Genomic DNA, 12,325 nt, shown 5'->3' on the forward strand with positions numbered 1-12,325 from the left:
AAAGAAGAAAGAGAGAAAGAAAGAAAGAAAGAAAGAAAGAAAGAAAGAAAGAAAGAAAGAAAGAAAGAAAAAGAAAAGAAAGAAAGAACTCACCTGTGTTGGATGCACATGTTCCCAGGCCTTACTCAGGTTCAACTCCACTCATGCCCTCCAATCTGGGTGCCTGACTTCCTGAATTAATATAAATTAATATCTGATTCCACCATTTAAACATCCTGTGGAGGAGTAGGGGTTGAGGGAGGGGCAGAGAGCAGTTGGCATATAGTCATGTCAGAGCTAAAAGAAGTTTAGAGTCATCTCATTGGATCCCTTCACTTTGCAGCCATAGGGAATTGTGGCCCAAAGAGAGAACTTGGCATTCCCTAAGGGATAGTCAGTGACAAAGCCAGAGTCTCACCTGGCTGCCTCCCATCCTTCATCCCCACATTTGCCTTCCTTAGGGTTACACAAGCCTGCTCCCTCACCTTCAGACTAGAAAACTGGTCTCCGTGGCAGAAGCACTTGTTTACCAAAGAGTATGCAGAAGCCAATGTATTAATGCAGGATTGCTTTTGTCACAGCACAAAGGTGAAAGATTTCCACTCCTAATAATTCCAGATGAACCATGGGAACATGAAGAAACTCTGGTTTTCTCTGTCTTCTCTTCTACACAGATCCATCAGGTTCCAAGTGATCTCTCCTAAAGTGTGTAGAAGGTTAAGAATTTGGCTGGAGATGAAATAGAAATCACTAAAAGGGAAATATAATGGAGAGGGCAAGCTATAAAGACTTCCAACATAAATGCCCAAAGAACTGTTCTATATAGCAGAAGAATTTAGAGTTGAAATTTGATTTTTTTTTCACTTTGGAATTTTATTTTATATCTGTTGCTTGATAAGGAAATTGCTTCTCCTCATTCACCCCTGGGGACATTTCAATTATACTTTGTTCTTGAAAATGAGTGTTTTTACTTTTAACTATTGATTTCAGAACTCTATGAACTCTGCCTTGAAGTCATTTCCTTCAACCCTCTACATGCCGGGGCACTCCTACCCCTGCTCCAAAGAGGGTCACATTTCAACAGATCTTATGCCCTCCTGGTCCTCCTGGTGCCTGACCCCCAGGAAATAAAGGAGCACGTTGCATTGAGATGGCCATTATGTATCTCCACTCATCAGAATCACGGCAGCCAGGTGGCAAGGGTACAGGATGACAAGAAAACAATCCCATCTTTTATTTCCCAGCTTCTGTCACACACGACCCTTCAACCTGAAAACAGACAAGAAAAAATCCAGTGAGAAAAGGTTTGAAAGCCTCTGCACCAAGGTGACAAGGAATCACAGAGTCCAACTGTTATTTGTCTGGAGAGAAAGGGTGTGCAGAGAACTACAAAGGATTCAAATGTTTCTGTTGCTTATCAAGAGAAATAAAATAAATTGTACTCACCAAGCAAATGATTCATCTTGATTGTTTAGGGCAGTTTCCCTTTAATATTTACGTTGTCTCTAAGCTTGGCTTAGCTTTTTAAAAAAAGAAGAAAAAGAAGAACTGTCATTTCTATTCAATTAACTGCTTCCCCCTCTGACTTTAAATCAAGGGCAGTGTCTGTTCAATTTAATTACTTTCCAAGTAGCCTGCATGGTAAAGCAGCAGCCACTAAAGCAAAGAGCCATGTGGTGCTTTATAAGGCAAGAATTCGATATAATGTAAGGATGTTCTCCTAACAGAAAATGCAATAAAACTGATTTTCCCCCTGCTGTGTTTCTAGCCACTTGATATATAATATGTTCACAGATCAAGATTTTAGCTCAACAGTTTAAAGTAAGTAAAATGGGGAGAATGTCATTTACCCTCTGGAAAGTCTATGGAGGAAATTTTTGAAGGACTTGTCCCACCTGCTCTGATTACACAGGAAGTGTGACCTTCTTCAAAGAAGGTGGTTATTTTTATTATCTATTCGTGCAAGATTTTCCAGAACTAACTGCATTAATAATTGCATCAACATCAGTATATTCAATATTAGAAAGCAAGACTTAGTCAAAATTGTGAAGTTGTAGGGTAAAAACTGCAGAAATATATAGCACAGCCAAAACACCACGACCTGGATTGTTAAGCTTGACTCAGTCACCGATGAGCCATGGGGCACTGAATTACTTGCTTGACTTCACTGAGTCTGTTTTGATATCTGTAAATAAGGGTATTCCATAAAGTTGACAGGAGGACTCTTTGCCCCTAACACTCACTGAGACTATCAAATGACAGCAAAGCACCTACCAAAAAGCGGAACACTTCCATTCCCTCCAAATAGAAGAACCAACCCAAGGATAACTCCGATCAATAATGTAAACCTAAATTACCCACAAAGAAAAACTTAGGATGCAATGCAGGTAGAGAGGCAGTTGTCCTTTTTAATTAATAGTATCAGGTGGCCCAGAAAAATTCTGGCCAAAAGGAGAAATGAAATGTTAAAGCATGAGGAATTGTACATTTGACATTAATTTACAGAGTGCAATCAGATGCCCCAATACATTCTGTGGTTGTTAATATTTTTGTTTATTTTTAATGCATATTTTGCCTAAATGATCTACAATCTACAGATCTGTAGACTTATAAGTTTTTTTCTGTCTACAATAGATAACTGCATTAATATTATAGATAGCAAGTGAGAGTCAAAGATCTATACACACCTGTTTAGTGGAACAGGCTCCCTTTTGTACTCTATCAACCAAAGAGGGTGGATTCTCCAGTAAATCACAAATTAATGGATAGTCTTCAAATTATGCAGTATGTCTTTTGACATACCTTCATACACATGTAATTGCAAACAGATAAATGTAGCACCCTTTTATTCAAATAAGAGTGACAAGTATTGTGGCTTCAGTACAGAAATGATCCACTGCCCAGTTATAAGATCCTATGAGAGATTATGCTCTTCAGACTGATGTAAATCTGAATGATCCAAAAATTCTAGCATGTTTTGCATAATAAATGTTTACATTTAACATAAATTACTCAAGAAGACTTTAATCTATGGATTCTTAGTCTTTCCAGCTCTCAGATTCCGTACATTATCTTTTCTTTATGTTGGCATGTTATTGATTGAATTTTATTCAAAGGTCAAGGAAATCATCACAAAGCCCATTTTCTACTTTATATAGCTCTTTGTGTAACTTAGTTAAATGAGAAAGTAAGGATGGTAGCTAGTTAGAGAAGAATCTTTGTAGGGCAAATCAGTTAATATCACTGTCTTCCAACAGAACAAGTAATTCAAGACACGTATACATTTATCCTATATCCAACCACTTCCTGGGAAAGGGATTCTACTATCTGCTCCTCCAATTTTAAGCAATTTTGACAATATGAAACAAATTAGCAAACTTCCTGTATCTTTTGTACAATTATTTCCCATGAATGGTGAATAATTGTAATGTTTGTGTATATCTTTGCTCTAAATTCACTACATATACTCTAGTATCTACAAACCCAACATGGTTTTTTCACTGTCCAAATGTATTAGTTGAATGCTGGTGGAAAACAACAAACAAATACTTAATAAAAAAAGTGTCTGCTAGGCACTGTTCTGAGTACTATCAAATTTATAATGAACACAGAAAGCATATTATCTGTTTGGGGACACAGGATTATCAAATAAGAAAAAATCACACATATTCTACTCATAATTGTATACATCTGTGACTTAGATTGTAAAAGATCAGAAGGTGAAAAAAGAATAAATATGTGTGAAAAAAGATCACATAATGTGTATTCCCATCGTGGAGACTTCTTATCGTATATTAAATATGGTTGTATGTTTTCAGAGATCTCACTTGTAGATTTTTTTCAGTAATGATTCTCCTGCCGAATAGTCTAGATCCTTTAAGCCTTTTAAGGTGGATAATTAGCTACTTTGGAATGAAGGAGCCTCTTTCATTGGCTTAGTGAATAACATCAAAGAATAAGGACATATATGAGTAAGACCTTTCTTTAGAAGGTAACATTTGCAATAAATGAGTTTATTCTTTCAAGTAGCATACTTCCCAAATCATAACATCTTTTATTTATTTATTTTTCACCTCCATTTTTATAAGATCCATCTGCCAAAACCAGTGCTTTATCATCAGAGAATATGGTCTAATTGAACTGTGGTTCCAGGTAAAATGTAGGAAGCAACAGGACACTGCGCTAGCTGCAACAATTTACAAAAGCCAGTGAAATTACTAAAATTATGTTATCCAAGACACCATAAAGCTGTGGAAGCAAATAGAACTAATTGAACTCAACCTAAGACAAAAGAGTCCTTCCAAGATGAGTAGACTGGCACTGGCTGCTTTCTACCCTGGGACTGATTGCCATTTCTAAGTGTAAGATGAGGTTTGAGCATGGGCTGGATACTATTAGAAAGAAAAAACACCATAGCTTGTGGAGCTGGAATGATAATTTGGAAACTTCAGGAGCCCTATAGGCACAAAGACCATTGTCCCCAATGGTTCATTTGCTAAGCCACAGGCCCTTGGAAGGTTAGGAACCTCCTATAAAATAACATACTGAAATGCACTGTAGTCTTGCAGTAGTGGGAAGTCTATCCCAAAGAGGAGCATCTGCTTCAAACACACAACTAGTTGGCTCCTTAAGATATTTGCCAAATTTGGGGGATCCCTGGGTGGCGCGGCAGTTTGGCGCCTGCCTTTGGCCCAGGGCGTGATCCTGGAGTCCCAGGATCGAGTCCCGCATCAGGCTCCCGGCATGGAGCCTGCTTCTCCCTCCTCCTGTGTCTCTGCCTCTCTCTCTCTCTCTGTGTCAATCTCTATCATAAATAAACAAACAAATAAATAAATAAATCTTTAAAAAAATAAATAGCTTGTTAAAAAAAAAGATATTTGCCAAATTTGGGGTGGAAACTAGAGAGCAAAGTTTAAAACTGTTGAAAGGTAGCCCATCAGCCCTGTAAGCTCTGTAAGTAAAATAGGGGAGAGAGACCTGCTAGGCTAGCAGTCAGACACCACAGAAGGTCTTCTCCACTCATAAACATTTGAAACCAGAGGTACACTGAATTTAACTACAGCTTCATTCCTGATTAAATCATCAAAGGACAAATTCTGAGTCAAAGCAATAGAAACTTTAGTTTCTATTCTTCTTTTTTTTTTAAGATTTTATTTATTTATTCATGAGAGACACACGGAGAGAGAGAGAGGCAGAGACACAGGCAGAGGGAGAAGCAGGCTCCATGCAGGGAGCCCAATGTGGGACTTGATCCCGGGACCACAGGATCATGCCCTGAGCTGAAGACAGGCACTAAACCACTAAGTGACCCAGGAATCCCCAGTCTCTATTCTTCTTTATGTAGAATGTCTAGCATAAAACAAAAAGCTACAAGACATAAGAAGAGGTGAAAGAAAAAAAAAAAAAAACACAGCCATTTGAAGCAGAAAGATGACCTACATGCTAAAATTAGCAGACAAGGTATTTAAACAACTGTTATTAATATGTCAGAAAATAAAAGGAAAGATGGACATATCATTAAAATATGGGGGATTTTAACAGAGAATTGAAATCTATGAAGCAGAATCAAAGGACTCTGGAACTGAAAATTTTAAACATCTGAAAGTAAGAATGCATTGGGTGGTTTTAATGTCAGACTGGCAAGTCAGAAGCCAGGGTTAGGGAACTCAAGAAGTGAATTTAATATATTTAAAATAAAATACAGAGAGAAAAAAAAAAAAAAACAGAAAAGACATGTAAGCCAAAGTCAAATGATCTAACAAAAGTATAATTGCAATCTCAGAGAGGAAAAAATGAGGAAGAAGCAATATGTGGACAAGTTACAGTTGAGAATTTTCTAAAACTGATGAAAGATGTTGATCCATAGATACAAAAAGCTCAGCAAATTCCAAAAAAGACAAAGATTAAAAAAAAAAAAAAAAAAGCCATACCTGATTTAATTGATCTGGATAAGAACTGAGCATTAATATTTTTTAAAAGTTTCCCAGGTAAATGATAATATATAGCCAGTGCCAAGAACCACTGGTCTGAAGGAGGTCATATTAAAAGAGTAATGTACAGTTAGTTTAGTCTTTTTATTTTTTCAAGTGTTCATAAAAAGGAGCAAGTACTCTAGGCTCTTTTTTTTTTCCTTAATATCTCTTTGCAGAGTATCAGGGAACATGTCTGTATTTCAATTATCATCTCCATAACTCAACCCAACAGATTTTTCATTAACATACAGTGCAATATTGGTTTCATGAATAGAATAGAATAGAATAGAATAGAATAGAATGTAAGTGATTCGTCACTTACATTCAATCCCTAGTGCTCATCACCAGTGTCCTCCTTAATACCCATCACCCATTGTGTCCATTCCTCCCGCCCCCACCTCCCTCCATCAATCCTCAGTTTGTTCTCTATCACTAAAAGTCTCTTATGGTTTGCTTCAATTCCATAGTTCTTAAATGATGGCATCCATACCTGCTCTCTCCATAATCCTCTGAGGATCATGGATGGGGGGTGGGGATGAAATAATATAGATTCAATCTGTACAAGAAATGTTCCAATGCAGAAACACTATTGAGAAACAGATTACAAGACATACAAAATTAGCTGTCACACTCTTGGCCTCACTGCTGTAGATGCATCAAGAGAAAGGACCCCCAGAGATCAAAAGGAGGTAGACTTTCATCTATGGTAAGATACTCAAAAGTCAGAAGTGTGCCAGAGCAGTGGAGAGTCCAAGCCTGGGGCATATACATGCCAGAAAGCAGGCAATGAATCCCCATGGGCTTGCCTGCTGGCATCCACTTCTGGCAAAAGAACATGGAGTTGAAAGAGAAAAGGATTATTCTTGGGCAGCCCCCGGGGGCTCAGTGGTTTAGCACCGCCTTTAGTCCAGGGTGTGATCCTGGAGACCCAGGATTGAGTCCCATATCAGGCTCCCTGTATGGAGCCTGCTTCTCCCTCTGCCTGTGTCTCTGCCTCTCTCTCTCTCTCTCTCTGTCTCCTATGAATAAATGAATAAAATCTTTAAAAAAAAAAAAAGGGCTGTTTTTGTCAAGTCTGAAGATGTGATTATACCATGACTGATAACCCTTCATAGTTGATGAGAAAATGTGCTTTTCTTTAACACTTATGTAGCAAAATCACTATATATTATGTGTATATGTACTTAAAGAAGGTACAGAAGCTATAGCATTAAATGCAGAATTAACCCTGACCTGGAGGCACCAGCAGCATCTCCCCAAAGCAGGAGCATGTGATCAAGAGCATCTCTGTGCTCCAGTGGTCTGCCAAGTTTGCCATAGGCAAGAGCGTCCACAAATACTGAACTTACCTACCTTTATAAAAGTGACCAAAATTGGGACTCCTGGGTGGCTCAGTGGTTGAGCATCTGCCTTTGGCTCAGGGTGTGATCCCAGAGTCCCAGGATCGAGTCCCGCATTGGGCTCCTTGCATGGAGCCGGCTTCTCCCTCTGCCCGTGTCTCTGCCTCTCTTTCTCTCTCTCTCTCGTAAAAAAATACATAAGATCTTTTTTTAAAAAGTGACCAAAATAAGCAGAGTTGTGTCCCCTTGGTTCCCAAATTTTAAGGGGCAAAGAATGAATTGGCACCAGATAGAGCATTTTCTCAGTATAAAGAGTTATAGACTATCTGCCAGGTAGACCCAAAAGGCTCCTGGCACCAGGCCCCTCGCTCCCCACCCACTTGTGTTCCAGCCAAGAACACAAGCTCGGGGCTACACAGGAATGCTGTTGTCACAGAAACAGTTCTACCTTCTAGCTGACCACCTCTTCTACCCAATCTCATTAGGAGCTAGAGCATCGCTCCATTTCTCGTGGTGCATCAAATCCACATACGACAGAGTTGCTGCTGGTTCAGGGTTTTGTTACATTTCCCTTCCCAAGATTTGTCACCATTTTTCCTGGCTTGTAGATAGCCCTTCACTGATGTGCACACGACAGGAAATCAGTCTGTCCCACCTAGGTTATGTGTTTGCTGTTTACCCTTCCACGAGTCTTAGTATGATTATGTTTAATCCTGTCCTCGGGCCACAACTTCACATTTCCCCGCAAAATTCTCCAAGTGACACCAAGTTCACTGGTGCTCCCCACCTGGTAAGGCCAGAGTCTCCTTTGTCCTGGGTGCCAATTTTGGTATTACACTGCTACTCAATCCCTTTTTTACATACTGATTCAAATCATTTATCTGTAGATTAAGTCAAAAGACTCTAAAAATAGGGTTTGAGTCCCAAGGTTTCTATTGCTATTTATATATATTTTTTCCTGTTACCACTCACGACAAAGTGGAATCTGCATGGATTCCTTTTAATGCATTTCCTTGCTTCCTCATCTTACCTATATCAGCCTGGATACTAGCAGCCAAATGATTACAAATATAGTTGAATTTTATCCTTTGAAAGAAATTTTTTTTGACTCATCATATTTTTCTGGTGGCCAAGATACAGTAGAAAACTCCTCTATATGAGAAAAATCTGTTTACATATCCTTCTTCTCCACGAGGCATGGCATGACTGGCCATGGTCCACAGTAGAGGAGTGGAGGCAGGAGTCTCGGATTACAGTCCCACTGCAGCCATCGAATGCTATGTGACCTCGAACCAGACACTTGACCTTTGAGTGACTCAGGGTCATCTTATGATGATCTTTGGCCCCTATATTTATGGGTTGGTTGATTGGGTTTTAAACTATAGAGAAACTAAGAGCTCCTTCATCTAAGCATTGTATGAAACTGAGGGATTAGTAGGAGAAGAACAGAAAGTTGGCTTTTTGGTTAAAACAACAACTTATGAAAGGAATCTTGGCCTGCATTTCTTCACAGAAAGTTGCAGCCTTGGAGTGAATATTTTCTACTAAATATATGCCCAGGGTGGCAGTCCTCTCTGACATGCACAATGTCTTGCATTCTGTCCTCAGGGGAAGACAAATTGAGGAAATCAGCACTGCTCTTCCAACTGGGCAATGGTCAGCGTGTGGCTATTTCTCACCATCCAGCACACATACAAAGCCACCGCTCCATGAAGTGGAATTACCCCTACTGATTGGTTCTAGAACCCTCCAGCTCTCTTGCTTTCCCTGAACCAAATTCACAGAAATATTTAGGCAGCTTTTCCCACAGGGTTCAGGTAATTGTAAGCACCAGGACAGTTGTGTGATTTGTACATTGCACAAGACAGCTGACCTGGGGGATAGACAGGCTGATATCCAGCTCATTTTTTGCTTGCCAAGCCCTGAGCCTTGGCACTGGCTTATGTCCATGTGAGAAGAGGTATCTTTTCCTTCACACAAAGACATGGTCTGCTTGCCAGGCAATGTGTCTGTAGGCCCAAGGATGTCCAGAGATGGTACAAACAGAGGTTCACATGAAGGTTAAGTGCAGGCTAGTGGAAGCCCAAGATGATTGTCCAAAAGCGTGCAGTGTGTGTGCATGTGTGTGTGTGTGTTTGTGTCCCACAGTGGGAGAGATGGGTTGCCACAAAGGGCAGTGCATGCCTGACCTGGCTACTTCCTTCCTTTGCATGTCATGAAGGGAGCAGCTTCCCTGCCTTCGCCTTTGCTTAGCGGTCTCATGCAAATGTTCTCTAGATCATCAGAAAATATCCATTCCCTAACTCTCCTCTTTAGCCCTACACCAACTCATTCCACTCCCAAGTGTACCAATCTTCCCTAAAGAGTAATAAAGTACCAATGTCCTGCTCCTTCCTTACATTTTACAGATTCCAAAGTCAAAGGCATATCCTGAGCACAAAGGTGTTTGCTGCTTTTGAGTAACTCATGATGTATTAGTAAAAAACAATCTTTTTTTAGTCTCATGACTAAAAAAAAAAAAAAAAAAAAAAAATTCATCATGAGACCAATACATCATGAGTTACTCAAAACTTAGGGGTTGAAAACAACAAACCATCTTTTCTCAACAAACGTTTTCTCTGTGGGTGCAAAATCCAGAAATGGCTTAGCCGGGTCCCTCATGAGGTTGCAATTGCGCTGTTGGCCAAGGCTGCCATCATTGGACAAAACTGGGCAGAGACTTCCCAGCTCACACTCCCAGCCCCCGGAAGGTCTGAGTTCCTCTCTAATGGTTGGTTGGTTCATTGGTTGGAGACCTCACCACAAAGTTTTCCCTCAGGGCTGCTGACAACGTGGCAACTTGCTTCCCCCAAAGCCAGTGATCTGGAGACAGAGAGCCAGCGGGTGTGAATGTGCCCATCTTTTATGACCTCGTCTTAGAAATGACATCACTTCTACCAAATGCTGCTCATTACACAGACCAAACTGGGGACAGTTGAGGGAGAGTGGCACCAGAGTCTGAATAGCAGGTGACAGGGACCACTGAGGACCTGTCCCTACTCCATCATAAAGGCTGGTTCCTATAGACACAGACCTCTGGTCAAGGTCCTCCAGGGAAGGCCATGCACTTGCACTATCTAGTTAGATGTTCACAACACTATAAAGTAGATCCTGCTTTTGGTCTCATTTTGAAGATGAGAAAACAGCTTTAGAGAGATTAGGCAATTCACCTGCAGTTCACAGAACTAATAGGTTCACAGAATCCATTCTATCCTCTCCCCTACTGCCAGGTAGGGGAGAGGATACTATTTACTATTTTATGTTCACAGTATTTTCCTCGGCCCTCCAATCCATCCTTTACACATTTCCCCATTATGTTCCTTCTCAAAGCATTCCAACATTTCTTCCCACTGAATGAAAGAATCGAATCCCATCTCCCCACAATGGCATTTAAACTCCTAGTCTTGCTGCGACCTGCCAGTAATAGTTAATTTTATGTGTCAACTTGGCTGGGACATGGTGCCAGGAATTTGGCAAAATATCATTTTGGATGATTCTGTTGAAGGGGTTTGGGGTAAAGCAGACTGACTTCCCTAATGTGAGCAGGCCTTATCCAATCAGTTGAAATCTCAATAGAACAAAAGGTCGGCCTCTGAGCAAGAGGGAGTTCTCCAGGAGAAGGCCTTAGGACTTCATCACACACACACACACACACACACACACACACACACACACACATCCTATTGGTTTCATTTCCACATTTTGACCCATCCACTCTGGCCGACTCTGCATCTCCCAAACATGCTCCATTTTCCCATCTCGATACATTTATTCAAAAACTATGACTTCTCTCCTAAATACCCTCTCTCTCCTACCCCCTACCCAATCTGTCCATCCTTCCCTGTAACATTTACCATTGGGTTATCTGGTGTAAAAATCAATGCTTTTCTCCAGTACTAGAGTAAGAGCTTCTGGATCGTGGGATTATGCCATTAATCTCTTCTCAGCTTATCCCAGTCACCAGTTCAGCACTTTGCTCACTGGGACTCAATGAGTTGATCTGAATCCTTCATCTATTTTTGGAAGATATTCACACCCTATAAAATCACAACTCACTATACCCAAGGTAAAGAAAAGCATATATATATATGTATGTATAAGCTATGATAGCTATGCTAAAAATATATACTTTTAAAATAATAGAACAAAGTCTGTATTTTCCCCTATTTAAAAACAAAATGGTGCACACTCTGGAAACCTGGTGTGCTGGTCTTATAAAACGACATTCCTATTGAAAACAACTAAAATTCTGGGGGAAAGTAAATGTGATCTCCTTAAAAGCATCAATGAGCTAGCAAAAATTTGAACAATAACCAAGCCAAGGACTCAGAGAAGTAGGGAACCAAGAGACAAGTGGAACAATGAGCCTGACTTTTGCCCTAAGGGTATGTGCCAAACTGACTGTACTTGAACTTCAGTTTTGTTTTTTCTCATGTAATAGCTGTATTTAAAATTCAAAATTTACAATAAGCCAGAAGTTATATTCTTTGCAACCATGTGAAAATTACAGTGTGAAATTTCTAATGCTAACTTTAAAATATGTGTGGGTGTACATAGTTTTTCCAAATTCTTTTGGCGGTTATGCAAGCAAAAATATGAAGAATCTGGGTATGGCATCTTATGGGGGCAGGGATGATAAAGAAGGCAATGATTTCTTTTTTTCCCTTAAAAACTGGTATTTCCAGTTAAAATACCTGGAAAGACTACTTGGTTGGGAATTTTTAAACCTTTTAGCAATATTTCAGCAAAAAAAGAGACAGTTGCCAAACTTTAATATGATGCCCCAAGATGCCAACACTTTCTAAGATCACTTAACTTTTCCATTCCTCTTCCTCTTTTTGGAACCTTCATCAATGCCAGCTTAATTTTAATTTCCTACATCGTACAGGCAGAGCTTGGAGATAGATACTGTGGATTTGGGTTCAGACCATCGCAGGAAAGCAAATATCGCAACAAAGTGAGTCAAATGAATTTTTGGGTTACTCAGTGCGTAGA

The 12,325-nt window shown here is 39.9% G+C and overlaps 1 long non-coding RNA gene across 1 annotated transcript; it reads right to left on the minus strand.

The window, feature by feature from the left end:
• Positions 1-845: 845 nt before the first annotated feature.
• On the minus strand, positions 846-10,270 carry LOC144313369 (uncharacterized). Its single transcript, XR_013379028.1, has 3 exons — positions 10,092-10,270; positions 1,426-1,499; positions 846-1,248 (listed from the first exon to the last, which is right to left on the minus strand). It is a non-coding gene; the product is annotated as an uncharacterized LOC144313369 (long non-coding RNA).
• Between the last annotated feature and the right edge of the window lie 2,055 nt (positions 10,271-12,325).

Source organism: Canis aureus, chromosome 5, assembly GCF_053574225.1.
Source record: "Canis aureus isolate CA01 chromosome 5, VMU_Caureus_v.1.0, whole genome shotgun sequence".
Taxonomy (NCBI): domain Eukaryota; kingdom Metazoa; phylum Chordata; class Mammalia; order Carnivora; family Canidae; genus Canis; species Canis aureus.